The sequence below is a fragment of the Orcinus orca genome, chromosome 3, assembly GCF_937001465.1.
Source record: "Orcinus orca chromosome 3, mOrcOrc1.1, whole genome shotgun sequence".
NCBI lineage: Eukaryota > Metazoa > Chordata > Mammalia > Artiodactyla > Delphinidae > Orcinus > Orcinus orca.
This window is the reverse complement of record NC_064561.1, coordinates 72,944,522-72,972,024: the sequence shown is the minus strand read 5'-3', so window position 1 is coordinate 72,972,024 and position 27,503 is coordinate 72,944,522. Positions and strand designations below refer to the sequence as shown.

The 27,503-nt window shown below is 52.4% G+C and overlaps 1 long non-coding RNA gene across 1 annotated transcript in view; it reads left to right on the top strand.

The window, feature by feature from the left end:
- Positions 1-14,359: 14,359 nt before the first annotated feature.
- LOC117197567 (uncharacterized) overlaps positions 14,360-27,503 on the top strand; it is a 215,344-nt gene continuing 202,200 nt past the window's right edge. Inside the window, exon 1 of the long non-coding RNA XR_007476759.1 lies at positions 14,360-14,453. This is a non-coding gene — a long non-coding RNA (uncharacterized LOC117197567). The remainder of the gene's footprint in view (positions 14,454-27,503) is intronic.

The window sequence follows — 27,503 nt, the reverse complement described above, 5'->3', positions numbered from 1 at the left end:
CTCAACAGGTATCTGTTCTGAGCTGGGGAACAGGCACCTAACGGTGAGTGCAAGGCAGCGGGGAGCTGCTGCCTGAGGAGCTCAGGTTGCTTCAGGGAGAGACACCCAAGGGCGGACCAGGAGAAGGATGACGTTGGGATTTCAGGCTGCATGGAGCCTGAGGCTGCCTGTTCGGGGGAAAGCGTGGAAAGAGACAAGGCAAGGAGGGTGTTTGAACGTGACTGAGGCCCCTCCTTACCCCTACTGGGCCACGAAGTTTGCGGCCTGCCCTCCCGGGGCCTGGTGACACGTGATCTGTGAATCTCCGCAGGGCCTGCCCAGGGCCTCGCAGCTGAGTTCTTTGTTCCCAGTGGGACCAGGGTGGCTTCGGTCTGTCCTCCTCCAGCCACTGGAGTCACCTGGGCTGTGATGGTCCTCAGTAGGAGTCTCCAGGAGGCTGGCACCATGGCCAACCAGGCCTGAGTTTTAGAAGGCTGACAGGAGAAAGGGGAGGCTCCTGAAGGCCCGTTGGGGAAAAAACTACCAGGTCTCCTGACCCTTGGCCTGAGGGAATGTTGGCTGTAGGGTTGGGGGCAACTGAGGGGACGGTTACACTCTGGTGTCCTAGAGCTGGTGGCCTTGGGACTCTAGGGACCTGAGCGTGTTGAGAGGCTGCTTTTGAGTGGTCCAGAGCCCCCCTCATGGGCGGAGAAAGTGAGGGTTCCGACCCCTGCCTTGAGACTGCTGATGGCAGAGGTCCCCGTATGGCTGTGCAGGAAAACCCAAGAAGGGGCCAGGCCACACTGTTGTAGCCATCACTCTGGGGCTCTGTGGGGTCCACGGGCTGTGCTTGTGAAATTATACTTTTTGCCCTCACAGTGTGCTTTGTGGGAGGGGATTATTCTAGACCCTGATACTTTCTTGTTTTCGTTTAGTGTGTCCGCAGTTTTATCCCAGTATATTCTCTCAAGTGGATGGAGAGTGGCCATCTCTATGTGGGAATAGTAATACTAATCAAAGGATGGTATTGCTAGTTGTATTACTACTACTACTGTTAATTCAACATTTACTAAACTCCCCCCTGTGCTTTACCTGTGCTACCTGTGAGCCATGGCAGGTAGGTGCCGCTCCATTTTACAGATGAGGAAACTGAGTTGCAGAAGCCCTAACTGACTTTTTTATTAGTTGTTGATATTATTTAAAAGAACCATAATATACAGCTTAGTAAATGGACTCAAACTCAGGACTTTGATTCCGAAGTCCATCTCTTAATCTCTCTTAATAGCTTTTCTTTTGGTCTTCATCATATCGTGGTGAAAAAAAGGCAGGGAGGATTAAATTTAATTTTTTTTTTTTTTTTTTTGCAGTATGTGGGCCTCTCACTGCTGTGGCCTCTCCCGTTGCGGAGCACAGGCTCCGGACGCGCAGGCTCAGCAGCCATGGCTCCGCGGCATGTGGGATCTTCCCGGACCGGGGCACGAACCCGTGTCCCCTGCATTGGCAGGCGGACTCTCAACCACTGCGCCACCAGGGAAGCCCTCAATTTCATTTTTATTCTGGACCTGATTGTCCTCAGCACGAGGACTGTGTGTTGGGACGCTTCTGGCACTTACCCCTTCCCCTCGGGTCAGTGGCCACAAACCTGTTGCCATTCTCGTAGGCCAGGTCAAATGCAGCGGCTGGTCAGGGCTCTGCTGAAGCTTTCCCTCTGCCGACGGGACCCCCGTGATGATAAAAGCCCTGCCCGGAACCTGGCCTGGGTCTGTGATGAGGTGTCTAGAAAGGCTGCTGTCGTGGCAGCGGGCACTCAGGGCTGTCTCCCTGGCCAGCAGCGTGGCCTAATGTGATTCCCTGTGGCACCTTCCTGAGAGACCCCAGACAGCCTCTGGGGGCATATGGCTGGCCTTTGTCCCTTTGATACCGACTCTGGAGTCCTGTACAGTCATCAAGTCAGAGAGGATGTTGTGACGTATGTGATAGAGTGAGGTTTGGTTCTCCTCTCTGATGAGCCCCAAACTTCCTGTGTGAGGCTGAACTGGTCATTCCTACACCCCCATTTCTTGGGTGTCTGCCTCTTTCTCTGTTAAGTGGGGATGGCGATCCCTGTCCAGCCACGGACACAGGGTCGCTTTGAGAACTGCTGAGGTTACTTAGTGAAGGGTTTGTCTGCTCTAAATCTAAGAGGGTATGTGGTTGCCTTCAGATACCACCTGGGAAGCCTTCCTTGACCCACCCATTGGGTTAGAGGCTGTGTGTCCCCAGCTCCCATATGTCCTCTGTTCGAACTGTCATCACACTGCAGCAAAACTGCCAATCTGTGGGGTTGTGTCCCCCCAGTCTGAGAGCTCTTGAGGGAAGGGGCTGCGCCTCGCTCACCATTGATGGTACAGAGCTGGCACTCAGTAAATGTTTGTAGAATCAATAGATGATTGAATGAATCCACTTCCAACTGGGGGAATTGGCTGGATGTGCTTGTGAGTCTGTTCTGTTCTCTCAGTTGGCAAAGATCTTCTTCAAAGAAAGATTAGAAAGTGAGGAATCAATCAGATGTGATGTTTCCTTAATATTCTCTGAGGAGTCTATGGGTAGATCATGTGTGGCTTGATCCAGCACCCAGACTGTCTCCGTGACAGGGGTGCTTCCTCCCCATTCCTTGGTTCCTTTCAGTGAAGCTAGTCCTATTCTCAGACCCCACATGGTGAAAAGATGACTGCAGCAGCTCTTTCCCCACATCCTCTCTTACTTGGTCCAGTGGGAGAGATGGGGAATCTTTGTCCCAGCATTCCTAGGAGGTCCTGGGGCTCAGAACTCTGATCGGACTGGCTTCAGTCATGTGCCCTCTCCTGAACCAGTTACTGGCCAGGGGAAGGCCATGCACTGATCAGCTTAGATGGGACTTTTGCTCCACCCTACGTGGAATGAGAGTGTGGGAAGGATGGATCCTCCAATAAAATTAAGGCTGTTGCTGGCAGCAGGGGAAATGGATATGGGGGAAATAGAAGGTATTTCATCATAGGTAGCATCTTATGTTTAAAACAAAAAATCAGGGGCTTCCCTGGTGGCGCAGTGGTTGAGAGTCCGCTTGCCGATGCAGGAGACACGGGTTCGTGCCCTGGTCCAGGAAGATCCCACATGCCGCGGAGTGGCTGGGCCCGTGAGCCATGGCCGCTGGGCCTGCCCATCCGGAGCCTGTGCTCCGCGACGGGAGAGGCCACAACAGTGAGAGGTCCGCGTACCGCAAAAAAAAAAAAAAATCTGTGCATTAGTGCATCAATTTTGGGCCCCTTCAAGCTGAAAAGATGTTTTCGTCTTCAGTTATCCTCATCAGCCCCTGCAGTCCTGTGTGTACATATTTATCAAGGGCCCAGTTGCCCCATAGACGCCGGCTTAGCTGGGGACTGGCTGTCGGTACTGGGCTCTCGTGTGCTTTCTGACTTAAATGTCTCTCAATCTGCATGTCTCACTCATGGGACGTCGACTGGGTGGGACCCTAGAGGTCTTTGTTCCAAACTGCCAGATGAGAAGACCAAAGCCCAGAGAGGTGAAGGCATAGCTTAGCCAGTGTCAAAGCCAGGATCAGAACCAGCTGTCCTGGCCCCATCTGAGCTTTCTTCCTTACACTCTCCTTCCGTTCCCCCAGAGAGCATTTCTACTTTGAGATGAGATTTTAGGGCCATAGATGCAGGAGAGACTCAGGCAGGAGTCTAGACGACTCATTATAGGAGGTTGAGTGCCAGAACAACGCCCTGTAGCACGGCCCCGTCTCCAGATGCAGCCCTGAGCCTGCCTGCCCTCGGGTCCCCAACCCCGGGTCTGCAGCTGGCCTCCAGTCTCCAGAAAGTCAGCAGTTATGTTGGCAGCCTTTGCGTTTGTCATCTCTGAGCTGAGTGATTAGGGTCTCTAAGAGTAACCATTATCTGTGTGCCTTGGGAATGCATGTTTTTCACACATGCAGCCCTTCCAGAAAGCTTTAGCCTGGGGAAGAAGCAGACGGGCTCTACACTGAGGGCAGATACCAGTCATTTTTACAATTGTTTGCAACAGGAGAGGAAACATGAGCTTAACAGTTCTGTTGTGGATGGATTTGGGGGAGAAAGACGAATGAATTGTCAACAGGATGGCTTCTGCTTTTATCCTGGGATTTGCTGCCGTTCCCTGTGCACCGGCTGCCCTGTGCAGAGCCCCAGGATTTACAGACATTCCTCGCAGGTGTGGGCCTCATTGTGCGATGAGGTCCCAGGGGCTGGGCCGGCATCTGTGGAAGAGAATCTGTCAGGTGTGTCAGGGAGGGAGCACAGTCCTCAGAGGGGAATTTGGAGCAGCTCCCACACTTCCTCGTTTGGGGGAGGATCCCCAGCCAGGGGCTCAGACCTGAGCAAGCACCCACCAACCTTCTGAGTTGTTTTGAGCCCCTGTAATGTTTTCAAAGGTCCTAGATAGCAGCAACCAAGAGGAACAGCCTTTTCAGCCTCCCACCAGGAAAAAAAAAAAAAAAGATCCTGCTCAGAAATGCATTTGTGGGAAGTTTGAAGTTTGAAGCCCTCCAGCTGCAGCCTGGCGGCCTGGGTGGTCGAGCGGGTGGGACGGGTGTCCTCGAGTGGAGCACGGCCAGGAAGGTAGCAGTTGCATTTAACAGCAGTGGTGGATTTGCCATCTGGCAGACCTGGGTTCAAGTCTTGCCTCTCGTTCTGAGCCAGCTGCAAGGACTTGGGCAAGTTACGTAGCCTTTCTAAATCTCGGTTTACTTATCTGTAAAATGGACATAATACCTAATTGGATATTAAGAGAATTAAGTGAGAAGTTGTATGTAAAGCTCTTGGCACAGTGCTTTGGTAGCATCAACGAAGTGTTTTGTTTTTTTTTTTTTTTTTGCGGTACGCGGGCCTCTCACTGCCGTGGCCTCTCCCGTCGCGGAGCACAGGCTCTGGACGCGCAGGCTCAGCGGCCATGGCTCACGGGCCCAGCCACTCCGTGGCATGTGGGATCTTTCCGGACCGGGGCACGAACCCGTGTCCCCTGCATCGGCAGTCGGACTCTCAACCACTGCGCCACCAGGGAAGCCCCGGAAGTGTTTTTTGTTGTTACTATTAACAACAGTGTTGGTGTCGAGAGTGCCCCGCCTCCATCAGCATCTCCCAAAAGACCCCAAATAAACACAAAATCTATGTAAAAATACTGTGTTTCTAGACAAGTTCCTAGCCCCCCTCCCCCTTCTAAGCAGATGGCCGCCTTTAAGCTCCTGTTCGGTAGAAATTCTGACTAATATTGTTACAGGTAATAGTTTAAGAAGACTTGCCGCTTTCCAAATATTAGGCAGCTCTGGGTGTGAAAGGACCCCGGACCCAGGGTGCATGATTCCTGGTTCGGAGAGTAGGCATGCACACCTGGGATGGTAAAATGTGGGACAGGTGGAAAGACGGGTAGAGGGAAGCAGAGACTGGGGCCCAGGCTGGTTCCCCATACCATACCCAGTAATGATCAGAAAAGGAAGACAGGGTTCTGGAAGTCGCCACTGGTCAGCCTCAGGGGTCTGGGTGCCTGTCTTTTCGTCTCTGTGACGTGGTGGCAGGGTCTGTGCTGACAGTTTGACTCCATCTTACAGAAAATGTAGCTTGGTCATTCATCCTGCATCTCACAGCCAGGAGAAGCAGAGCTGAGACTCAGACGCAGGCCTGTGCCCCACCCTCCCCAAATATGCTCTTTTAGAAACATGCCCTTGTCAGTTTCCAGGAGCACAAGGTAAATGGGGAGGAGGATGCGACATCTTGACATTCAGGCACTGAGAATGGTGGTCTGGGTCTTCTGCAAATGTCACCACGACCTGTCTCTGAAGCAAAGTGCCTGGGGAATTGGGGGTCCCACATGGTCTCAGGGTCCCGTGTGTCTGTTCATGCTTGTTACCCCCACTGCGGCAGGCAGTGACCTGGAGGCACAATTTCTCCGGGAAGTTCTCCCGGCCAACACCCTACCCCACCTGGTGGCTGGTGAGACCACTGAGTGGGTGGTCTTCTGTGGTGGAAGGGTGGTGCTAGTGCCCATGCTGGGGAAGCCCAGGGAGAGTGGGGCTGGGGGAAGTCACCCCGGACCCCTGCTCACTGTAGTGTCTGGGTCCCTGACCTCCCAGCTGGGGACATGTTCCACTATTATCGTTCCCTTGCCTCTGCGGGCCTCTTCATGGCGCTTACTGTGATTGCAGTATTGCTTCTAATTGTTTATTTGGTTAACAGCCATCCTGGCACCAGAACCTGCATTTGTTCAGTACTGTATGCTATGAACCTAGCACCGTTCTTAGTATTCAGTATTTCATTTGGTTCTTGTTTTCTGCCAGGCACTGTGCTAGGACTGGGGTGCATCAGGGACTACTACAGATGAGTCCTCACTCCCCCGAAGTCTGCAGTCCAGTAATGAATACTTGGTGCTCAACACATGCTGGCTGGACAAGTGATTGAGTGAATGGTCCAGGAGGCCTCCTGGCCAGGACAGGGTCGCGGGCTCTGTTGGCTTCTCTGGACACTGGGTGGCAGGACTCCAGCGCTCCCTGTCCCAAAGGTGGTCAGGACCAGAGCTCTGATCTCTTTTGATGAAAGGGGCTGGCGGGGAGCCCAGGACTCGCTTGCCCAACCTGTTGGGGTTTCAGATTTGTTCCATCTGAGCAGTCCATTAATTAGTAATTGGAGCTACCCATCACCCCGGGCTCTTGCGAGAGTTGCTGGGTGCCCCTCCTTCCCCCTTTCCATTTGCTCAAATTGAGCAGCCCAGTCCTGTGATATCATTTGAAACCCTGCCAAGAAGCAATTATCATGCTGTTTGCTGACAAGGATTTGCTGCTGCTCCAGGAGCAGGGGCTGGAGATGGGAAGGCCAGCGCAGGGGAGCTGAGATGCGAGAGCAAACAGAGGTACGGGTGGAGGTGCTGCTACTGGTCTTTGCAAAGCACCAAGGCCAGGAAGGAGTGCCCTTCCTCTCCTTGGACCTCCTCTTGCTCCTCCCTGCCCAGACCTACATGCTGCAGGGAAGGCCCTGGGAGGTAGAACAGCATGGATTTCCTGGGAATTCTGATGGCAGTGGCCAGCTACTGAGCTCTTAGCATGTGCTAAGTACACTGGGCTTAAGAGCCCATTCAGTCCTCATAACAACCCTGAGAGGGGGGTGTCAGGAGCCCATTTTACAGGCAAGGAAACTGAGGCACCAGAAACAAAAGGGCTGGCCCCAGATGACCCAGGCAGTAAGTGGTGTGGTAGAATTTGAGTGTCTGGAAAAGCCTGCCTGTTCAGGCGGGTACCCAGTGGGGTAAGAAGGGTCAGCCCCTGGGCCCACTGCCAGGTCACGGTGACTTGCTGCGGGACACGGGCTTGATAAATGGTGGTGTTGCATAATCCGTGGCTGCCTCTGCAGGGTGGTTAGGTGGAGTCTGGTGGAATGGGCTGGCCCAGCCCAGCTGATGGATCAGAGGCCCACTGCAGTGAGGGGCCCGTCTGGGTGCTGCTGAGGGGCAGGGCCCCTTCCCCATCCTGGGCAGTCGACCCTGTGGCAGGGCCCGGGGGACCCTCACGGAAGCAAGGTCCATACCTGCAGGTGGAGGTATCCTGATCTGAGGGGACTGGGGGGGCCTCTCTCAGTGTCTGAACTCCCCATGCTCTGCCTTCCCACCTTCTCAACAGGTTTGGGGCCGGCCTGTGGGGACTCCTGTCTGCCCTGTTGTTGACTCATCCTGGGTGGAATTATGTACAGAAATTAGTCAACGGAGGCCATTCCCCGGACCACAGGCAGCTTGCTGCGGGCACTCTGCAGGCGCCTTGCCTGCCTCAAGGGTCCTTCCAGGATACAGAGCACTGGCTTCATGGGTGTGTTTTTGGGGGAGCAATACAGTTGGAGGCTGATGGCCCGGTCCACTGCCCAACGGCCTCCCCCCATCCTCCTGACAGAGGAGAGCAAGCTCTGGCCTCTGCTGGCTTCCAGGAAGAGATGGAGATTCTGGAACTGGAGGGGCCGGCGCCCAACCCTTTTGCTGAGCACCCCGTGTGCTGGGCATAGTGTCAGGCACTGAGGATTTGGTGAAAACAGCACATGGGTACAGTTGTGTGAGATCTCCTGGGATAGGCGTGGGAAATCTAACATAGATGGGTGCAGGCATGAGAAATGCTATCCCATAAGAGGGTTCCTTGTTGATTTCCTTAAGGTAATATGGACACTGGGTGATACTCGTGTAGGGTATATGGTGCAAAAGGGTAGACCGTGATATCTGCATCCCTCTGCCTGTTTCCAGCCATCAGTTTCCTTCCCCAGAGGCAACCAGTGTTTCCAGGGCATCCTTTATGCCCTCCCAGAGGTGTGCTCAGTCAGGCATGCGGGGTCAGTGCTTGTGCACGTATCTGATACCTCCAAACTTTTTCTTTTTGTGAATAGCAGTGTACTCTGTACGCCAAGCTGCCTGATAGCTTTTTTTCCTTTTAATACTTGGCATATCTCAACACTCATCCTGTATCAGCTCACACAGAGCTGCCTCATTCTTTTTACTGGCTGCATATTATTCCATTATGTAGCCAGACATACATTCTTGGACCAGTGCCCCATGGATGGGCTTTATGGCTGCTTCCTCTCTTGGCTATAATAAGAGATGCTGCTACAGCCAATGTCTTAGTTAACATGTGCACCTGCAGGAGAGATCCCTACAGAGGATGTGCTGATCGAAGCAGATATGCATTTTTAAGTTTGCTTGATTCTGCCATGTTGCCCCGTCCCACTTTCCCGTCTTGCCAACGAAGTGTGAGTGGCTTGCTTCCCCATATCTCCGCCTACGTGGAGCAGTATCAATTGTGCTGATCTTTCCCAATCCGATTGATGAAAAGTGGTATCTCATCGCAGTTTTGATCTGCATTGATATGGTTGTGGATGACTGAGCTCTTTTGCATGTGTTGAAAGCCACGCGTAGCTCCCGGGCAGGTTTAAGCAGAGGGCCATGTGAGTGGTGGCATGTCTGTCCCTTCACTGGCAGGTTGGCTCTCTCCAGAGCCCATTAACCAATGCTCGCTCAGTGACACACGCCAGTCGGGAAGGGGCAAAGGGGACCTGGGACGGGGCTGGCAGGGCCACTCTGCCAAGGGTTGGGTGAGGAGGGGACTGCCTGTCTGGAGTACTGGGGGGACAGGGCATTGATTTCAGTTCTCTCTGGTGATGGAGAAGATAACTTAGACTCTTTAGACCGAGGGAAGAGTCGGGGGCAGCCCTCTCCCTATCTGGCCTGGTGGCCAGTCCCATCCATCAGGAGGCAGGGAGGCAGATGCTATGTTGTGCCGAGAGCTTTCCCACCCTTGGGATTTAGAGCCAGGGCAGCTGCTGTGGGACACCCTGCTCCTCGCCGAGCTGTCAGGCTCCAGGCCAGGGCATCCTTGCTGCCCGGAGCTTTTCTGTACTGCAGGGCCTACATGGTGGGTGAGCCCTGCACGTGTCCGTCTAGTGTGTGGACCTGCTCCCGCCCCCTTCCCTTGTGAGCTCTTGGTTTTTAAGGCCTGTCCTCCACGCTCTGCCTTCTCCCCTCTGTGCCTCGGGCCCCAGCGCAAGGGCGGCCCCTCCGCACTTCTCGCCTGGCTCCCGCCTGGCTCCCGCCTGACTCCGGTCTCTCCCCCATTCTCTGTCTTGACCACTGTGGTTCCTTAGCAAACTCTCTCCCCTTCATGGTAGTTCTGGGTGTGGCACTGCTCACCTAGAAGCCTCCATGGATAAGAACAAAGTCCCCTCTGACCGGCCCTGGCCTCCAGCTCTCCTCTCCAAACTCCATCTCCATCCAGATTTGCCAACCCACCCTACCCAGACAGACGCTGTGCCTTTTGGCCTCTGTCAGATCTACTCCTCGGGCCTGGGATCGTCTTGTTTCTTTACTCGACACACTCACATCCCCTGAGACTGAGGGCAAAGGCGCCGCCCAGGAGACATTCTCCGGCCACGGCGACCGGCTCTCTCTGCCCAAAGGGCCACTTTGGGGTCAGTCTCCAGGGTCCAAGGGACTAGAGTGGCAGTGGTAGTTGTGGTAATAATCACAGCCCACACACACAGTGGGTAGCAGGCGTGAGACTTGAGGTTGTGGGTCTGAGCACAGAGCTCGTGCCCTTGGACGCTGGAGGTCTAGCCTTGCCCTGGAGAGCGAGAGCTGCCTCCTCAGCTAGGACACAAGCGTTGTCGTCTTGCCTGTCGCTGCAGCCCCGGCTCCTGGCACAGTGCCCAGCACGTGGTGGGCGCTCCGTAACTGGTGAGTGAGTGGCTAAGGGGATGAGAACCACTGAATGTTCTGAGCAGGAGAGTGACAGAGCCGCCTGGTCACGTGTCCATGGACTGAAAAGAGGAGACAATTCCAAAGGTGTCTCCAAAGGCCGTTTGGGAGTCTGAGGTGATGAGAGCCTGGGTCAGGGAGGACAGGGGCTGGGAAGGGGCCCCCACTCTGTCGGAAGCCTTCTGGCGCTCTCTCTATGAGCCGGGCACAGGTCTGCCCACCAGGCGGGGCCCTCTGGAGAGCGGGGACGGCTGCTTCCTCCTTGCACGTCTCTGGCAGGTCCTCGCACGTGGCTAGCACGCAGTAGGTGCCCACTGGGGAGGCGCTGGCTGAGGTTGGACCTGGGCCCCTGAATCCTGTGCAATCTAGGTGGGGAGGCATGGGCTCTCTGTCACCCTTTCTTCTTTACAACCAGGGATGAGGGCCAGACAGAGCAAGACGTAGAGGATGGCTTCGGCTTCCGCGGCTTCTTGCATGGTGACGAAGGCAAGCTGTTTAACTGGTCTAATGTGATGAAGAGGAGGGTTGCCACGGAGGCTCACTGGAAAGAGCCTAGCGCAGGGTCTGGGTATGACAGGTGCTTAGCCAGGGGAGCCATTGTGATGGTGGTGATAGAAGCCAGGCTGAGACAGGGCTTGGAACCCTGCAGGAGGCAGATCAGGATGAGGGCGACACGCTGGATCAGCCCCCTGGGGACTGTGGTGTGGCCTGCGACACCCGGCTGTGGTAGCAGGAGGCTGACCCTGCCGCCATTGTCTGCGGCCTCTCGGGCGACGGGCTCAGAGGATTATTCCTGTGCCCTCCTGGCCTGTCCGAATAGATGACTGTGCGGTCCCGCCCTCACGCCTGTCCTGACCCCCTGCGGCTCTGACTGTTGGTGGACAGGTTGGCTCAAGGCTGGCATGGGGAGTGGAGGGAAACCACTGCCAATCTGGGGACCTGGTGCTTGGCCAGGACCTGCACTCAGCCCCGTGCAAGGCCGATGTCACCGAGTGTGAGTCCCGTCACCAGGCACAGGGGTGATGGGGGGAAGGAAGGTCTTGGGAGTCCAGGCAGCCGTTCTTGGCTGGCTTACCTGGATTAGTCTTTTCATGTGAAGGGAAGAAAGGAATCTGCTTTGTCGTAACTGGGGCATCAGGCTGGAAACACAGTTGGTGTTCCTGGCAATCCCTGGCACTCTCCAAAGCTTATCTGTTGCTTTTCCAAGACACTTCCAGGTGCTCTCTGTTATGATAACAAGTGATGACACAGAGTTAGCTTGAAATGAGATAAACAAACAGTCTAAAAATGAATGGATTGGGGGCGGCTTGGCACAGAATCCCCGACCCCCGGAGTCATGGGGGAGCTGGGGTTGGGTGTGGCTGGGTCCCTCTCCCATCCCCACTTCCGCCGCCACGGAGCTGCGGGCTGCTGGAGGGTGGAGGTGCCAGACGGTGCCTGAGGCCCAGAGGAGGGACGGGGTGGGCCCGGATGTGAGCAAGGAGGTTTATGCCTGTGTGGAGGAAGCTGGGCCAATGTTTGGACATCTTTATGGTTTTTGGGAGTTTCTTGGCCTCACCCAGAGGAGACATGGTTGCATCAGAACTGGAGGTCCTTTCCTCGGTGGCCCATGCAGTGGGAGAGATGAACAAAGGGAGCGAATCTGGAGTCGGAGGAAGAATGCGGGAAATAAGACCCCTTTCTAATTCCAGGCTGCTGCTTCAGACCACCTTCTGCCCCATGAAGGGATTTACATGATGTGTCTGGACGCTGCTCTGGGCGAGGAGGAGGGGGGGCAGGAGGACGTGAGTCTCACCTGTGTGGGGCTGCATAGGTGGGCACTCATGATGTGTGTACACCTAGCAGGAGGCCTGGTCAGAGGAAAGGCCACTGCAGGGCACAGAGAGAAGAGATGCCTGCTGTAGGACCCTCTTCCTCTGCCGTTGCCAAAATGAGTCTTTGCTTTCCTGAGCGACATTGCCACCTGTCCGTCAGTGATGATGCTGTTAGAGATCACAGGCCTGTTTCAGCATTGACCCCAGCATTCCAACCAGTGAACAGGCATTTGCCCTGGTAGTCCTAGGTCCTGCCTTCCATGTTTCTGTTTCTCCTCCTGGCCATGGGGTAGGACCGGGCTTCCCTGTCCCTAATGTTCAGGGTGACCACGTAAAAACCTGGCATGTGATTAGTCTTACTTTCTCCTTCCCTCTGGCACAGAATTCCAGAGAGTAGCTGGTCTTTTCTCAGGCCCCAGAGTGAAGGCAAGGCAGGGCAGAAACCCCAGCTGACCAGCAGTGGGTGTGTAGTGTAAAGGAAGAAATTACTGCAGCACAACCTAGCCCATCCCGATGGTACTAAAGGGGGAAAGTGAAGGGAGAAACCCCGGGCCTAACCTAGAATCAAAACCTAAGAGCTTATAAAGGTAGTAAATGGCTTTTCAGAGCTCCTCTTTGCTCACTAAGCACCAACAGTGCTGGCCTTTCTGTTATTGGAACAGTAACCTCAGGGCCTTTGCACTTCCTGTTTCCTCTGATGGAAGCACTCTTTCCCCAGATTTTTTGCTTGGAAAAGCTCCTCGTCATTCAGGTCTCAGCTCAGACATCACCTCTCAGAGAGAGATTTCCTGACGTCCAATCTAAAGCGTTCCCCGCCCCCACTCTCACTTTATTACATCACCGTGTTTATCTTCATAACACTTATCCTGTCTGTTTACTTGTTTATCATCTGTCTCCCCTCTAGGAGTCAGCTTGGTGAAGGCCAGGACCCTAACCCTCAGGTTTATATCTGTGTAGCCAGCGTGTACAGTGGTGCTGGTCCGGGATGGCAGCCCATACATATTCGATGAGTCCATGGATTGGGAGGTCTGAGGGGTGCAGGGATTCATGGTGGTGACCTAATGGTGGAAACTTTTAAATATACTTGTTCCGTGTTGACAGAGGAATAGGAGCTTGATGAATATTTGCTGAGTGAATGAGCTCTGGTAGGGAGGGGGTGCGGGGTTACTGTTTCAGAATCTGGGAGAGGACTCTGAGCTGTCCCCCTTGGGTCACCCCCTGCCACCCATCTCAGTTCACCTGGTACCAGTCCAGTGAGCTGAGGGAGGAGTATGAGTGGCTGGACAAGCCTCCCAGGCTGCAAAGCTGAGCCTTGTGACGGTTCTAGCAGGTGAGAGAGATTGTGTACGTGTGTGGGAGAGAGAATACGAATGAGTGAATGAATGAATGCTGGGCACCAGGGCCCAGAGCCACCTTTGCGAGCTCTCTACCCCAGAGGATCCTCTGCTGCCCAGGAGGCTGGGAGAAGCCAGGAGCCCTGGAGAAAGAGCCAGGAGCTTGGAGCAGGTGACTTGGTGGGGGTGAGAGTAGGGGAGCAGCTCCCAGGCCTGTCCTAGTCTGGCCTCTGGCCTTTGTGTTTCTCAGAAGCCACCAGCCCTGGGCCTTGCTGGGCACCTGCTCTTCTCTGCACCTGGGACGTTCTCTCCCACGTGGTGACCGGAGGTCCACTCTGAGCATGGCCTCCTCTGTGAAGCCTTCTGTGACTGCTGGGAGGTGGTGACACCCCCATGTGCTCGCACAGTTCTTGGCTCACCTCTGTGAGAGCCGCCTCCCCCACCAGATGGCAGGGCAGGGCTCTCATCTTACTTCTCTGTCTCCTCACTCGCTGCCTGGCACGTGGCCACCACCCTGTCAGTGATTATTAATGATGAGGGACGTGGCATCTTTAGGTAGCTGACGGGCCGTATGATGGCATGCCCTCGGTGGGCAGGACTGAGGCTGGGCCACAGAAGTCACAGACAGGTGTCAGCTCACTAGGAGGAGGAACTTCCTATCAGAGTCGTCATTTAGGGGCCCAGCCACCTTGAGGCCACGTCCCATCTCTGGAGGTGTGTGAGCAGAGGTAGCATGACCCTCACCCCTTTCCATTCCAGAAAAGAAGTGGAAACATTAGATTTTCCAGCTCCCTGTCAGAGATCTTACTGGCCCTGCAGTTTGGGGCCTGGAGCAGATGCGTCATCTGAGGCTGAGTTGAAGTGTTTTGGCCCAGGTGTTTCCCAGGTGACAAGGGTGTGGTCTAAGGGTCCCAGCCCTGCTGGATGTACATTGCCTGACCTCACTGAAAGGTGGGGCCGAGCAGCTTTGTCAAACTGCCCGGAACACTGGAGAGGGAAGAGGAAGGGTGCCCGGCCCACGCTGTGTGTGACAACCCTTGTTCCATGGCCTCTGCAGCAGGTCAGGTAACCTGGGTGGGGCTGCGCCATCCCTGACCCCACGCCCTTCGGAGACTTCACTCTCCCGTGTCCTGGCGGGGTTACCTGAGGGAAGCACCACCCTGTTCTCCTCAAAGAGCTCAGGGTTCCCCCGGCAGAAGGATGACCCCTCGGCAGTTGGATGATCTTATACCTGGCCCTGGGTTTCCGAGTGGTCCCTAGGGCAGGAGGAGGAAGAGGCATCCGCAGATGGCAGGTTTCTGGTGTATAATGGGGAGCCTTTGGCCAAGTGTCTCCGTGAGCCACATGCCTCCAGCTTTAAGGGAAGGCTGCTCTTCTTGGTCCTGGGGGCTCTCCTGCCTATGGCTTCAGGAAAGGGCGCTCCCCTCTCACATGTTGTCCCTGACTGTTCTCTCTGGCTCCTGCTGGATGCATGTGTCCTGACCCACCACGCCCAGCTCAGCCCTCGTCAGTATCATTAAGCCTCGGCCCCAGGATCTCCGTCTCCTGCCTCAACCCTTCCTGGCTTCTGTTCCTCCTCCCCCGCAGCCTGGCCGCCTCCGCCCCCTAACGATGGCCCTCTTTTCCCCTGTGAGCTTTTGCTCACTCAGGGAGCTTGCAACAGACCCTTGCTGCGCATGACTGCTCCTCGCAGAGGGGACCCTGTGATAGCGATCTAGGGCGTGTGCGGCAGATGTTTGCAGAAGGCGCGTGTCGCCCTCCCCGCTATGATGACAGGGCCAGTGCCGCTCTGACCCCATGCCAACTGATAGGCTCAGCCTCAGGCCAAGCACGCAGTACGAGGCCCGTCACACACCCTGGGCTCTACAGACCTGTCTGGCCCTGCAGGAGGTGAGCCATGGATGGGTCATGGTGTCTCCCTTGGGACAGGATGTACACCAGTGCGACCTCTGGGTGACCTCACTTCCCCTCTGTGGGCTCGGCTGCTGGATGGGGCCAGTGGGTCTGGCCCAGGACCCTGGTGGCTAAGGCGTGGGGAGCTGAAGGGCTGTCTGGGCTGGTTGTTGATGTGAGCGCAAGTCCCAGCAGAGCAGGAAATGGAGAGGCGCTGGAGGAGTCCCTTGCACTATCTGAGCGTTACAGTCAATCTGGGCAAATGGGGTTCCTTCCGTCTGGCTCCGGGGCTGGGCGCGTGGGGAGGTGGGTCTGTTCTGGGGGCTGGGCAGCACTTCAGCATGTCCTGAGTCCTGCTTAGTTCCTTCGGCCTTTCAGAGCACCTGCTAGGTGCTGGTCGCTGTGCTGGACACCTGAGGTCCCGGCCCTCATGGGGGGTCATGCACACTCGGTCTGAGGAGGGGCAGGAGGACTTGGGTGGCAGGGGTAGGGACGGGAGAGGTATAATTATCTGTGGGGTGAGCCTAGAAGTCGTCCCTGATAGCGAGGTGGCAGCAGCAAAGCCCCAGAGATCCTAGCCACTCCCATGAGGCTGCCTAGGCTTTTGGTTTTGCAGGTACCTCACAGTTCAGGGAGCCCAGCTGTGGTGTGCTGCAGGATAATACTGCATCATACATATAATTATACATTATAGTGTGTAATTCTTAATGTGTTACTATAGTATACTCTTACCATAGACACATTTTCTAGCTCTGTGGTGCTCCTGTGTGTGTGATCTGGCCTCTCCCTCACCCTCAGTCTGAAGTAGCCGCCCCCCAGCACTCCTGTAGCGCCCTGTCTCATTGTGGCAGGCTATGGCGCTCTGCATTATCTGAAATTTAAGTTCATTCATTACTTGCTGCTGGAATGGAACCACCATGAGGGTGTGGGTGATTCTGGTCAGTGTTGTGTCTCCTGTGCTCAGGGCAGGCCCGGCACAGGGTAGGGGACTTGCTATTTGATCAGTGATTGAATGAATGAGTAAAATGCAAATTGGATTTCACACAAGCCAGGTGAATTAGGCGTTGTTGCTCTCCCATGTTCCGGAGGAAGGGGATAAGCCTCGATGAGATGAAGTGATGGGCCCACATTACTCAGCTGGTGGGTGCCAGGGGTTGGGATTTGGACCCCCATGCCTTCCCAGGTTGGGTGGGTATGGGCGTGCCCTGCTTGCAGCGTGTGTGGGTAGACCCTGACATGCGTAAGGGCTGTGTGCAAGCGGCAGTCATTTTACAGAGTGTGGCATGTCGAGATGGAAAGGCTTTGCAGGAATTTTGCTTTATGGGTAATAAAGGCCTTTATGTGCCTATGATGTGGACGTGGGTCCAAAGAAGACTCTACTTTGCTTTCTGCCAAGGGGTTTGGTGGAGACCCCTGTGGAGGCTGGAGCTGCTGGCCGTGCTTTGAGCAGGCTGGACCCCAGGGAGGAGGAGATGCTGGCTCTGGGCACGGCCTGGGGCTCGCCTGGCGCAAGGTGGTGTCCATGGGGCAGGATGGAGTGGCAGCATCCCTGGGGTGAAATGCAGGTTTAAGCTGCCTCAGTGGGAAATGTGATGTTGGGTAGCTCATTAAATCCTACAGGAGCACCGAGGAGCGCTGCTTCCAGTTATCAGGATGAAAATTAATGGAATAAAACCTCTAGCCAGGCTGCCCAATGGTGGACCAGGGAAAGCTTTTGCTGTTTCGTTAGGATTGGCCAGGAAGTGTTGGGGCAGTCACACGGCAAGCCAAGGGGGGAAGTATGGGCTGTCTGCAGATGCTTGGGCTGGGAGTGGGGGTCCTTGCTAATCCTCACAGCTTGGTCCCCTTAGCCCGGACCAGGAAGGGAAATGGGGCTGAGCAGGAGGCTGGACGAGGCTGGGTTTGCAGAGCCCTGATACAGGAGGAGGCCCCTTGGTGCCCTGTCAGCCTCCAGAGCTGAAGGGGTTGTTGGAATTGGCCTCCTGTAGAGGTGACGTGGAGCTTTGGGCTGCCCCTGAGCTTCAGACCTGGGGCAAAGCTGGGATGGAACTTGGGCTCACTTGAGCATTTCCCTGAAAACCTTGTCCTCAGGTGACTTGGCAAAGCTCAGGCACTGTGACTGCGAAGGGGAGCCCCGAATGGACTTGACTCCTTTCTCCCATGGGTCCTGAGGATAGGTGCAGGCCCTAGTGATGCTTACACCAACCATCCCTGCTACTCCGAGGGGGTGGTGTTGGCTCGAGCTGAGAGCCACGGCTGAGTCTGGCCCTCCGGGTGGGTCAGGGCCCATTTGTGCGAGAGAGCAGGTCTGGCTCATGGCAGTGTTCCACCCAGCCATTCTCTGCAGGTCTCTCCTGTTGGGACTCATTTTCACAAATGCTGCCCGAGTACCGTCTGCCACCATCCGGCCAGTGTGCACTCAGGGGAGTGGCCCCTTCAGCCAGGTCCACAGTCCACTCTCAGGAGAGCTCACCTGGCCGCCCTTGGGCTTAGGCTAGTAAATACTCAATCTGTGTTAATGATAAGTAACAGCCTAGGAGATGGAGACTATAGCATCTCCATCTTATTGGAAAGGAAGCTGAGGCTCAGAGAGGTGAAGTGACTTCCCCAAGGACACACAGCCAGGAGGTGGTGGACTGAAACTGGACAGTGTGACTCACATCAGAGCCAGTGCTCTGAGGTGCAGCATTATGCTGCCTTCTTGGATAGGTGAAGCAGGCTTCCTTCGAGGACTCCCAAGCCTTCCCCTGAAGCATTTCAGGACTTCCCACATCATTCTTTGCAGGTGGGAAGGGTCAGACATTCTCAGCCTCACTTTACCAGTGAGGAAACTGCTGGTGGCTGGTAGGGCTCACACTTACTTGATGCCCTTTTATGGAACGCGCCAGGATGATGGGTGTGTTTGGTTGAAGTCGTTGAAGTCCTTGGATACCAGTAGTGTATCATGGGGCCTCTTGCCTGGAGTTCCCTTGGTCTTGGGGAGCTGGTTGTTCACATTAGTGGTTCCCTAGGCTCATGGCTTTCTTTCTGGGGCTTCTCTTTGCTGGGGACTGCCCTTGCTGATGGACCACCCAGAGTGTTGGCTGGCAGGGTCTCATGGGTTAGTGCAAGCAGCCCTGGACAGAGCGGGCAGTGGGATGCTTGGGGCTCGGTCGGCCAAACTGGACTGTTTCCTAGGATTGTTGTGTTATATTTATTCCCACTAATCTACTTCTCTTGCCTGTTTATACAATGAAAAGATCTAATAAAATGTATTTGAGGCTACAGCAAATGAAGAACATTTTGGAAAGAAGTATAAAAGGAACACTGTCTTGGACTACCTAGCTAATCTGAGTTGCTCTCTCGGCTCTGAGGTCCTGCCTTTGAAAACTCTGTTTCTCCTCCTCTTCCCTGTAAAAGCGAGAGTGAGACTTCTCAACAGTAAGCAAACGCTGGTGTACTGCCTTTGAGGTGGGGTTTGCACACGTGCGGATCGAGAGCAGGAAGCTCTTCCCAGTTGGAGGATGCTGGCATTGTAGCTCTTCCATCTAAGGATCCCTGTGGAAAAGCGGGCTGATTTCACCACTTACGTGCCAGGACCCCGGATGCCGAGGCAGGGGAATGCTGCAATCTAAACATTTACATTCTGAAAAATGGGAAATCATCCACTTAGATATAAATTAGCCAGGGCTTGACGGGTTTATTACATCTTGGAATGCTTTCATGAGGCTTTCAGAGGGGTCCATGTTGCAGGCCCAGGTCTCCAGCTGGGCTTGCCTGTGGCATGCTCCTAGGGGGACCCCGCTGGAATACACAGGCTGGGCTGACTTGTGCTTCAATTTCCACGGGCCCTGATTCATATGCGACGTGGGGAACAGGGGAACACTGTGCTGCACCCTGAACAGTGAGGCGCCCTGAGCCGCGAGCCTCTTGAAGGTGACGGGGCGAGGCTAGTCAGGGAAAAGGAGAGGGAGGGGCCAGAAGTGGAGGCCCAATTAGCGGCGCTGGATGGTAGGGAGGCAGGAGAAATGTGCTGAAATGTGTACATTTCATAACATATGTGATATGACTCTCGTTGAGCAGGAAGAGGGTAAGGAAGGAAGCAAGAAATGTGCAGGAAAGAAGGACTGTATGTCCTTAGGAGTTTTCAGACAAGTCTTGGACCATAAGTCCCGGAGGCTGGGCTGGGTGTGAACTCTCAGCCGATGGTGGCTGGCTTAGCTCCCGGCTCGGCTCAGCGAGAGCGCGGTCTGAGCAACCCTGAGGGCAAAATCCAGGGAAAGCTGAGTCCCGTGCTCAGCACGTTGAGAGGATCTTAGGGAGAAGGTGGGAAAAACACACAAACATAAACACACACACACGTAATTGTAATAAGTTATATGAGATCATTTCTATTTCCCCCTTTTCTTCTATAATTATATACACTTACAAATCTGTGGAGGTATCTTAGATATATGTAGAACAGATGCTGAATAAATGATTTTGGAGGAGTTTGATGTTAATCGTGAGTGATCGACGACATCAGCTATCTTTTTCTCATTCAGAGGAAGAAGCCTGCTTTGTATAGGGATTTTAATTTGGGGGATTTTATCCCAAGCAGTGGTTCTCAAACTAGCTTGTGTCAGAATCACCTGCATAGCTTGATACAAGAGATTTCTGGGTCCCACCGACCTTTAGAGTTGGACCTTAGGTCTGGGGTGGGTCCTAGAAATTGACATTTTTTACAAGTGCCCCTGTGCTGCTGCTACTGTTAACTGGGGGACCACACTTTGAGGAACACTGGTCTAGAGAGAGAAGGGTTTGGGCTTTGGTGGGAGATGATGGATTCTTTATAGAACTGCCTCGGGTCTGAGAACTTAAACGTGTATACCTTTTGATGGAATGAAAGAAGACTCGTGGGTATCCATGGAACCATTTCCTTGCTTTTAGAAAGAGGCCAGAACCTCCTATACTGTGGGTGGAGCCAGCTTGCTGCCACACAGAGCAGCGACTGGCTTTGTGGGTTTACGGATTCTTTCAGCAGGGATTCACCAGTGTCCACTCTACGGCCAGCCCTGTGTGTGACCTGTCATCAGTATCCGGAAAGACTCGGGCAGGATGTTGCCAGTACAGTTCAATCTAACGAATGCCGGGGGGAGAACACTTCCTTGTGCCCAGCTGGGCTGCCCTATTGGGAGCTGGAGGAGAGATGATGTAGTAATTGCCGTGGGGATGCTTGTCATCCTCTATGCCCTCCCCATGCCCTTGGCTCCATTTTGGTCCCCAGTAACAGCTCTGGACCCCTCTGGGAAGCCAAGTGTTTTCCTTAAAGGCTGTGGGTCACTTTGACATCCGGGTGTGACTCTATCCTCTTGGGCTTCCCAGCAGACACCCAGACCTGAATGTCTTGGCACCTGGACCTCAGCCCTGTCACCCCCCACTCCTCTAGCCAAGCCCCACTGTGTTCTGACCTCTTCTCTTGAGAACACACCAGGTGTCATTGTGTCTGTTTTGCATCCACTTGCCAGCATTTTCACTGAAGAGTAAACGCAAAGCTGGACTGAGGAAGCCCATGAACAGTTCTTCCTGCTTACAAACAGGCCAACTCCAAAGCTTGAATGAGGACAAGGAAGGGGCCTGCTGGCAGTATAGCTGAAGGGGTACGAGAAGGTGAGTCAGGCCACCTGGGCTCCTGTTGTGTGACTTCAGGGCGGCCCCTTCTTCCCCCTGGTCTCAGTTTCCTCCTCTATCAGATGAGGTGTGATAATACCTGTCCTGCCACCTCTCCTCTAGTAGTGATATCGCCACTTTCCCCAAACATGTGCAAATTATTGAGCATATCAGGGGTGATAGGCCGACCTGTAAAACTGTCCTGAGGGGAGCAGGTGACCCTCTTGAGGTTTGCTGGGGGCGGTTTGCTGGGGGCGGTGTGGAAGCCTCACCGGCGAGGGGCAAAGGTTAGCTTGGAAGTACAGCGTGGGTTTCAGAGACAAACTGAGCACCTAGATTCACATCCCCCCCGGCAATTTACTCACCCTAGGGAGTAGGCCCTGCCTCTTAGGCCGTTTGACCTTCAGTCTCACCTGGAAAAAAGGAGATAAGTAAGAGTGTGTAGCTTGCCGGGTGATGTTATGCTCTGTACTGAGGTCCAGTGAATGGTGATGACCATGACAGGGCTTATTGGGGTGGCTTCAGTGTCAGCCACAGGAGAGTGAGGGAACATCTTTGGATTTCCTGTACCCCCAAATCATGCTATGCTTGCTACTCACAACTGGCTGGCCTGTGGTTAGGGGGTAAAGGCAAATAAAAATTCAAGGAATGTTTATGAATGAGACTATGAAGAGGAGAGTTTGGCTCTTCTGGTGCCTGGGTAATTTTTTAATTTGACTTTTATTTTTGTCAAAGGAATACCTATTCGTAGCCAAGCAGTAATAAGCTTATAATGAAAAGCAGCCCACTGCCCCCTGCCTCTGGTTTCTGCTTTCTAGAAGTAACTGTTTTTAATTCTTTTAGTTGTCTCTTTTGGTAGTTACCATATTTCTAGATAATGTGCTTATGTTACCTTTTTCTTGATTTTTTTTTAGTTATTATTTTTGATTTTCAATTATGGAAGATGGGGGTTAAGATTTCCTGCATCAGTTCTCCTCTGGTCAAATAGATGCACATTAACTTCCCTTTCCCCAGTCTTTACGAAACATGGCAGCACCCAGGTTATGATGGTGTTGATACCCAGCGTGGTGTAAACATCCATGTAATGTACTGTGATCGCTTTTCTCCTGATAGACTTTCTGTTTTCCTTGAAATTAGGTACATAGTAACCAACATGCTTTTTCATTTGCTTGGTTTTCTGTTACCATTTATCCTCCAGTTCTCTGATTAAACTCTAAGTATTTTCTGAATATGTTCCAATGCATCAGTTCATCTGTTTTGTTTTTTCCTTCAGTCTGGATAGTGGCTCTGTAGGCACCACTGCTAATCTGAGTTCACCCTTTACCCTCATTCAGGGCCTCCTGCTGGATCGCTTGTCTCCTGAGTTCCATGCCTTTCTCTTTCTCCATTTACTCTCTCACTTTCAAGGAGCATACCTTCCAGTATCCTCCTGAGAAAGGGCACATGGGAGGCAAAAACTTGGAGGCTTTGCATGTCTGAAAGTTTTTTTTTTTTTTTTTTTTTTTTTGCGGTACGCGGACCTCTCACTGTCGTGGCCTCTCCCGTCGCGGAGCACAGGCTCCGGACGCGCAGGCTCAGCGACCATGGCTCACGGGCCCAGCCGCTCCGCGGCATGTGGGATCCTCCCAGACCGGGGCACGAACCCGTGTCCGCTGCATCGGCAGGCGGACTCGCAACCACTGCGCCACCAGGGAAGCCCTGGAAGTATCTTTGTTTGACTTTTATAGTTGATGAGTAGTTTGGCTGAATATAAAATTCTATGTTGAAATTGCTTTTCCTTAGAAACTTGGAGGTAGTGTTGCATTGTCTTCTAGCTTCCCATTTCTCCTGAGAAGTCCCATGCTATTCTGTGTCCCCATCCTTAGAAGGTGACCGTTTCTCACCACTCCTTCCTTCTCCTCCCCTTCCCTCCACCCAGAAGCTTTGAGACTCATCCCTTTATCACCAGGGTCCAGAAATGTCACATTTCCATCACTTCATATGAATTTAAAAAAATACATTGTTTTGGGCACTTGCTGGATACTTTTAAGTCTAGAAACTTTAGCTGTAGGGATTTGCCTTATATGATTTATTTGATAAAAATTTCCACCCTCCATTCATTTTCTCCTTTCTGGAATTTTTTTTTTTTTTTAATGTTGAATCTCCTGAACTGATCCACTGATTAACCTTTTCTCCTAATTTTCATTTAATTGTTTTACATTCTAGAGCAGTAGTTCTCAAACCTTTTGGCCTCAGATTCCTTTTTTAGTCTCAGGATCTATTTGCAGTCGTAAAGATCATTGAGAATCACAAAGACCTTTTATTTACATAGATTATACCTATTGATATTCACCATATTAGAACTTAAAAAAGAAATTAAAAAATATTAATTCATTGGGCTTCCCTGGTGGCGCAGTAGTTGGGAGTCCGCCTGCCGATGCAGGGGACACGGGTTTTTGCCCGGTTGGGGAGGATCCCGCGTGCCGCGGGGTGGCTGGGCCCGTGAGCCGTGGCCGCTGGGTCTGCGTGTCTGGAGCCTGTGCTCCGCAACAGGAGAGGCCACAGCAGTGCGAGGCCCGCGTACTGCCAAAAAAAAAAAAAAAAAAAATTAATTAATTCATATAAATAAACCCATTTACATGTTAACATAAATAGCATAATTTATGAAAATATAAATACATTTTTCAAAGCAAAAATTTTAGTGAAAAGAGTGACATTGTTTCATATTTTTGCCATTCTTTCAAATATATGGCTTAATAGCGATAGCTATATTCTCACCTGTTTCTTCACTGGATCTGTTGTGATATGTTTTTTGATTGAAGTATATGAAGAAAGTCTGGTTTCATTCAGATGTGTACTGGAAAAGAGAAGAGTATTTCTAATTGCCCTTTTGGATAATTGTGGATATCTTCTTTGATATTACAACAAAACTACCATGGTGAGTTCTCAAATGTTAGTGTCAGTGTGGAATCTGAAACCTCATCTGTAAACTTCTTGTTCTCTGTTACATTAGAATCCATTGGTCTATCTCGAACGTGGAGTGGATTTTCCCTATGCCTGATTTTGAAACCTTATTCACTGATCATTTGGCGAATACTGGTGCACTGAATTATAGATTTTTGAAATGTTGACACATTGCTTTATACAATATCAAACATTTCGATTTGTAAATGTCACTGATCGCAACAGAAAAGTATGCTCTCGAGCTTATGGTATCAGATGAGCTTCCTAAAATTCTAATTTTGCTTGAAAGCTCAAATTTTATTGTTAGTAACAAATATTACCAGTTGTTTTCCTTGAATTGAAAGACTTACTTTGTTAATTTTTGAGAAAAGATTTCTCGACATTAAGATTTTACTTTGAGTGTGTGGCAGTGAAGAATAGGGTGACTACGAGTACAGTTTGCTGCCACCCGCTTGATTTCTGTTAAGGCCCCAGGAGTTTTACCCACAATTGCTCTTGTACCATCAGTGTAAACGTCAGCTCAGTGGAAAAGGTGAATAATGGCTGAGTATTATTATAAAAATAATTTTGGTTTCATGGACCCCTTGAAAGGGCTGCAGGAACCCTTAGGTGTCTGAGGACCACACTTTGAGAGCTGCTGCTCTAAACTGTATGTTTTCAACTTTATCTTCCAAACACCTACTGGATTTTTTTACTCTTGCTTTCCTTTTTAAAATTGCTTAGAGCTCTTGCTTTGTGCGTCTTTATAGCTTTCAATTTTTACTTTATATGTGCTTTATGTTCTCTTCTTTCTCTGAGGGTATTAATTAATTGTATGTTTCTCTGGAGTTTTCCTTTGCCGTTTATACTGTATCTTTTCTCTGGGTTACTTCTGTTTCCTTTCGGTTGTCCTGTCTTTTTGGTGGACGCTGGTGATCGTTGGCTCATATTTAAGATGAGGCACGAACATGCTGGTTGGAAGTCCTCTGGGCGTGGAGACCCTCAAATAGTGGTATCTTTGGGAGTTTTTGTTTTCACGGGCTGGTTAGTTTCAAGGGGGAATTTTCTAGCCTGATACATGTAACTCTTGGAGCCAAAAGGAGAAAGGGCACTGGAGGATTTTGCTATTCAGTACATTAATTTTCATAGGATCCCCATTTTCAGAACGGCGCCTCACCACTTTCCTCAGTTTTGCTTTGTGTCCCTGAATTCAGAGGATAGACCTACTGTGTTCGGAAAGTTTGGAAGAGAAAGGGTTACGTGGATGGTGAGGATCAAGGAGGGGATATCTGTTTGCTGCTTTTAAAGACTTTAACCAGTCTGTGTGCTTTCAGAGGCCCCTGTCGCCTCTAGGTCGCTTGCATTTCTGAGGTTCTGTCCGCAGCAGCTCGCTTCCGAAGGCTGGCCCGGACTGCCTTAGCTTAGCGGACTGTGGACTGCTGCAGCCTTTGTCCGCATCACTCATCCATTTATTTGCTGGCTTCCAAAATAGCGTTGACATCGCTCTTCTGTTGTTTCCTTTTCTTTTCTCTTGGTCCTCTTGGATTGATGCAATAAAAAAAATACTTTGCTTTGTGTTAGGGAGTGTGTGGGACACTATATAATGGTTCTATTTATCTCCTCCTCCTGGTACTCATTCATGTCTTATTCCGTCCCCCCAGCCTTGAGTGTGGTCGGGACCTGTGACTTCCTTCTCACTAATAGAATGTGGCAAAGGTGATGGGACGTCATGTCCGTATCTTATATAAGATTGTAACATCAGTCTTGCTCGAAGGCTCTCTCCCTAGCTGGCTTTGATGAGGTGATGTGGGAGCTGAGGGCAATCTCCAGCCAACAACCACCTAGGAACTGAGGGTGGCCTCTGGCTGCAAGCCAGCAAGAAACCCCTAGTCCAGCAGGCTGCACGGACCTGAATTATGCCAGCAACCGCATAAGACTGGAAGAGCTCAGTCCTTCCCCATTTGAGCCTTGAGATGAAATTGCAGTCCCGGTGGACACCTCTTTTGTAGCTTTGTGGTGGTGTTATGCACCGCAGTAACTAACGCAGGCAGTCTTCGAGCTGCTATGTTGAACTGGAAGTTTAGCTCCTGTGCTTTGGTCTCATGGTCTGGTAGCTGTGAGTAGCTGAGTATTCAGCCTGTGGTGGCTGGAGCTCCAGGTCAGGATGCCGTTGCCTAAAGGCTCCATGTACATTTCCTACTGGTGGTTATAGAATTCAGAAGACTGGACAAGAAGAGGGTCTCATAGATTCAGGGTGGGGGTCTCCTTCCTCCTCATGTGAGCCATTCTTCCTGCATTGCGGGGTTGCTGAGGCCTTTGCACCCAACTCATGGACTATGTCGAGCTTGGAAGGGGTCTGCAGCCCAGCTGTCTATGATCTTCTGGGTCAGTGGTTGTGGAACGCTTTGCAAAATTTAACTTGAGACACTGGAATTTGAATTCCACCGTTGGATAATAAGCACTGTGAAATGCAGGATGGGCTATTTTTGTGAATGTCGTGGAGTGGGGCTGAGGACAGCAACGTGAGCTGTGGCAGGAACTTAGTACCTGAGCCTGGCTGCTCATCTTTGCCTGGTCCTCGCCTGCTGGGTCACCTTGTACAGGTGCCTTAACCTTTCTGCCCTGGGCTCCTTCACCATTAAGTCACGAACTCCTTTACCCAGCATTTGATGAGCGCTGCTGTGAGCCAGGCTCTCTGCTGGCTGCTTGGTCTCCAGAGAACGTGACGTGGTTCTTGCTCTCAAGGGGCTTCATTGGAGGTGGGATAGAGGGGCCCCCGAACAGACAAATCCAGGACAGCGGAGCTTGCAAACGGATGCCTTTGCTTGGTTCATCCAGTGTTTTAAATTGTTGGCATTCATTGCTGATATTGAAAAATTGAGGGCTTTTCCCTAAAAATTTGGATTTCAGACTTCTCTAGAGCAACAGGCATATGTGGCAGTAGTTACCAGGAGCTTCGCTTTTTAAATGAGTAAGGACCCATGTCTCTGTTTACAGAGAAAGAGAGCGCTGGGAGGACCGTCTTTTCAGAAAAATTAGAGCGCAGGTAGGATCTGTCTTCTCCTGTTGAGGTGCGGTCTGGGGGCTCCTGAGTTTGTGACCTCTGCCGCTCAGGGTGCAAATGCTGAATGGGGCCATGGGAGCCAGAGGATTAAGGGCATGCTATATATATCCGGGGTCCTAGGCGCCCGCTCTACTTCTTAGGGTTGTTATAAAGAGCAGAGGGTCTGGCCGACACCTGTGGAAGCCTCTTAGTCCTTTGTAGCAGACAGGTCACTCATGCATCAGTGTTGAGGGCCAACCATTCTATTGGTGAGTTGCTTTGTACCACAATCTCCATCCTGTGCATGGCTCCTGGAGTGCAGGAATTATGTCTGAACATGAGCAGAATATGGTTATGGAAATGGCTGTGGGGTCCACGTGGCATGAATCTCCTCGCTCAAACCTCCTGGCCAAACACCAGGTCCCTCCAGGACCTGGAATCCCCCACCTCCTCCCCTACTGCCACGCTGCTGCCATCTTGTAGCCCCAGGGACCTCATCGTCCTGTGGGGCCTTGGGGACTACCTCTTCGTGGAGGGTCCTGTCAAAGGAGACTCTTAGGAATGGCATCCTGGTGGGCTTGAGCTGACTGAGTGCCTGCACCTTAGACCTGCCTGAGGCAGCTC